Here is a 4,722-nt window from a genome sequence, read left to right as displayed (position 1 = left end):
AAAATATTTGGAAAAATATATTCTGAAGTTATAAAAATTAAATAGTGGTGTTATTTAAAATTTTCATGTCTCTAAATTATCCTTTTTAAACAGGAAATATAGATTCAGGTGCACAATTAACTAAAAGAGATGTCAACATATTTCTCAAAAGGTCCCTGAAAAAAAAATACAGAAAAATTAGATTATTTCAAAATCTTATTAAATACTTTCTGAAACTTACTAAATACTAATGATTACTAATCATAGTTTTGAGACTATAGAAAAATTGTTGGTGCCATCATCCCATCTCTAGGCTTTTCTAGAAACCTTTTCTAGCATCAGCCATTCTTGTATTCAAAATGTCTTAGTCAGCTAAAACTATTCTAATAAGCTCATTTACATTAAAGTGCTAACAAGTAACAGTGGCTTGATATTTTACTCAGAGGAATGCTTTATTTAAACAAAGGGCTATGAGAGGAAGTTTAATCCAAATAAATAATTTTTAAATGGTAAAATATTAGGTATTCTTGCCAGTGTACACATAGCATAGAAGCAAGGCCCTCTACAATTAACATCACACGATAGCATTTGTTTGGCCTTCCTGTCTTCCATCCCTCTATGGCTGTGGTCCTCCAATTTTAGCACACATGTGAAGCACCTGGAAGGCTACTTAAAACACAGATTATTTAATGCTACCCTCGGAGCTTCTAATTCAGTAGTGTAAGATGGAGCCGAATAACTTGTATTTCTAATTATCTCCAGTGCTGCTGTTGGTGGGCACACTTTCAGAACCATTGAGCTAAGTTAATGATTCTTATGCTTGTCTGAAATCACCTAAGGAGTTTTCAAAATACAGATATCACCCACAGAGATCCTGGTGTCATGTGTCTGCCGTGTGACCTAGAATCGACCTTTTTAAAAGATCCCTGGGTGATTCCAATGAGGAGCAAACTTGTTGATCGACTACTCATAATATTTCAATGATCATAAAACTAATAATTAGACAACACTTTTATTATACTCCCAACCTTAATCTAATGATATTCAATGTATGTTCATTAAACACCAATTGTGTGTGCTAGGTGCTAGGAGTAGCCTGGCCTGCAAAGTCCTATGTGATCTGACCCCTGGGAATCTTTCTGACATCACATCTTAACACTCTCTACTCCACCTGCCCACTACCACGCTGCTCCAGCCACAATGGCCTCCATTTAGCTCCTTTAGTACATCAATGTACTCAGGGCCTTCACAGTCCTTCTACGTCTTCTGGAAAGCTCTGCCCCTATGGCTTTCTCCCTCCCTTCTTCTAGTTCTCAGCTCAAATATCATCACTTCAAAGAGGGCTTCTTATCTCCTTATCGAAAAGAGCCTTGCCTTACCTCCAATCCACTGGCTTTATCCCTTTGCCCTTCTTTATCTGTCTTCACAGCACTTAGAACTACTCAAGTTAGTGCACATTAATTAACTCATTGTCTGTTTCATTCCACTGAATTATGTTCGGCCCCATGAAAGCAGAGTCTGTTTTGTTTACTGCTATTTTTCTGGTGTCAAAGATGTGCTTAGCATATAATAGACACTAAATTGTTGAACAGATTGGAGTGCAATGGTAACAAGATAAGCCATGCTTTCTTGTCTCGTGCCAGCTTACCTTTGAATGGGACTCATGGGTGTAAAAAGAGGGAGGAGCACTAACCAATATAAGAAGAGTAGTCCATAAGGCTAGGAGAACACAAAGGAAGAATAAGACCAGTCTGTAGTAGTCAGAGAAGAGTTTCCAGTGGGAATTATTTCTAAACTAAGAACTGAAAATAAGTAGGCATCTTCCAGGAGAAGGGTGTCAGAAAGTACACAGAGTATATAGCACATTGATGAATTCAGAGAAATTTAATAGAGAATTCAGCATGGGTCTACTAAATTTCTACTCTCACCAACGTGCTGATATTGAGCTATAAAATATGCAAAAATGACTCAGATTGAAATCTAAGAGCACAACATCCTGGAAGGTGAGAATCAGACTGACAGATTTTTTAAATCTTTTTTCCACCTTACTATTACTCCTGTACATAGTACTGCACACATAGTAAGCTCTTTATTAGCATCTTGACGAATAAGTAGATGAGTGAAGGAATTGCAACCCAAGAGAGTTCAGGTATCTCATTTATATTTCCACAGTACCTTACTCACAGAAGGGCCTCAAAAAGTAATTATTGATCAGTGATACCTTAAGATCAATGATATTCACCACATTTTACCCAAATTCTAAACTATATGACTCATCCTACATGAATATTAATTAGTATCTGTCATAAGAAAACAGTAATTATTTGACTCCATTAAATTTCTCCAAAAGCCACCATGAAATGTTACCAGTTTTAATTTTATGCTAAATTTTCTCTATGAAAATGATTCGGTAAATCATTTGGTGTAAGATGCTTCTTTGCACAAACTTTTTGTGTTTTTGTTTTTTTAAACCTGTCAACCTCACCAAATAATACATTTAGATTTTTATAATTTTCTTATCCTATTTTTACTTGAGATATCTGACAAATTTTTACATTCTTTTTTGCAACAAAATTTTAAAATGACACCACAGAGAAAAATCACACAGAATACGTCTCTGACCTTCTAATTTTTAGAGTGATTAAGTTAGATTTAATACACATTAACTCTTTCTACTCCAAGCAGCCTCTATTAGAATCTTGAAGATATCAGAAACAGGATTCAGGCAAAATGGACAATATATAACAAACTCACCACAATTTTGGTTGGCAAACTCTAATTTGGCCCCCAATAATCTGCTTTTCCTGATATTTTCTCTTGTGTAATCACCTTACCTTGATGATGCGCTAGGCCTATCAATTTAACAAAATGTGAAAAAGTGATGAAATGCTACTTTCAAGAATAGCTTATAAAAAGACTGTGGCTTTCATTTGGGGCACACTCTAGCTCTTTTCTCTCTCTCTTGAGTCACCAGTTGCCCTGTCTGGAGACATTCAGGTAGCCTACATAGAGGCCCACCTGATGAGCTTGGTGGTGAAGCTTGCCAGAGCCCACATGAGTGAGCTGGGAAATGATCTTCTGAAGGAGGCCTGCAGTAGCTCAGTAAGTGATCTTGGAAGAGGATTCTACAGCCTCAGTTGGACATTGAGACAGCTTAGGTCTTGGCTGATAACTTGACTGCAACCTCATGTGACATCTTGAACCAGAAGAACCTAGCTAAGCCACACCTAGATTCCTAATCCATGAAATCTGTAAAATAATAAATATTTCATTCTTTAGGCTGATAAATTTTGGAGTAATTTATAACTAGCACAGTAATTAACTCCAAGAAAGATACCATTATTTGATTTCTACCTTCTAGGCTCCTCTTCTTCTCTGAGGTAATAAGCATGGTTAGAGCACTGACTCTGAAGCTCAACATTTGAGGGTGAATCATTGTCCTGACTCTTATAAGTAATAACATGTGATGAAAGCATCTACCCATAGGCCATGGTAGTAATTCAATAAGATGGTAACTTACATGTCCTCATTGATACTTGGTGTTCTGTGAGTTAGCTGCTTTTATTATCCCTTCTTTACCTCCCTACATGTATATTCTCCCCTTTAGTTCTCCTTTTCTCCTCTTTGTTTTACAGCCATTTATCTCATTCTCCTGACTTAAGCACTTTTTCAAGTAATGTGCATTACATGCCCACTATTTGCTTTTATGTAAACTACTAATATATAGACAACAGGTATATAAGGTAAATAAACAGGTGGAGCCCAACCTTATGACTTGTAGTTCCCTTTCTTCCTTCTATTCTTTTACTTTTTTGCCATTCTTCTCCATCATCGTTGCACGCTATCTTTTTGAAGCTACACTGCCTTGATTATTTTATTATTTAATAAGCATAGAAATAGTCTGTAACGAACAGCAATGTCCATATAGAGGATATAATGGCATGTAAGAGTTTTTAGCATTGGCTTTCTATCTTTAAGATCACTGTGTCTCAGATAAAACCTAGTTCAGTTATATTTTTTACAAATTTTAATAAGTATTTCATAACTGACTTGAAATGCTCCTACTCGTTTAAAAAATCTATTTACTTTTTTTGACATTGGAAGTCCTTATGATACATTTGGAAACAAATTTTATCTTATTAATGTTTCTTAATGGATTTATATCCTTTTTTACCAGCTAGCTAAACTGGAAAAAATACAATCTTTTTTTACAGAGCATTTAAGCAATTTCAATAAAGTGATATGTGCTTCTAAGAATTGCTCAGTGATTCTTCCTCACAGAGTTGAAAAATATCGCAAATTTAGAGCACGATAGAGGTAGCATGGCTGAGTGCTTAGGAGTGCCAATCCTGGGAGCCAGACTGCTTGGAATCTAATTCTATTCTTATTTTGTAATAGCATCACCCTGGCAATTTACTCCACCTCTGTGCCCATGTTTCCTCATCTGTGAAATATTGACAACAGCAATACTTGCCTTGTAGAGTTTTTAAAGGATTAAATGAGTTAGTATCTTTAAGTTACTAAGAATCTGTTACATGATATATGTGTGTGTGTATGTGTGTGTTGTGCGTGTGTGTTTGTTAGATGAAAATAAAGTAGAGTGAAGTTTAGAGCTCTCTCAGATGAATTTTACTTAAAGAAGCCAAACCATAAAAAAGAAAGAAGAGCTCCTTGTAATGGTAAGTGTTCCATCTCAAAGTCCTGTAAAGAATAATTCATCTGTTCTCAAGCACAGCACACTCT

This window comes from Pteropus alecto, unplaced genomic scaffold (genome assembly GCF_000325575.1).
Source record: "Pteropus alecto unplaced genomic scaffold, ASM32557v1 scaffold69, whole genome shotgun sequence".
NCBI lineage: Eukaryota > Metazoa > Chordata > Mammalia > Chiroptera > Pteropodidae > Pteropus > Pteropus alecto.
This window is presented reverse-complemented; position numbering follows the sequence as displayed.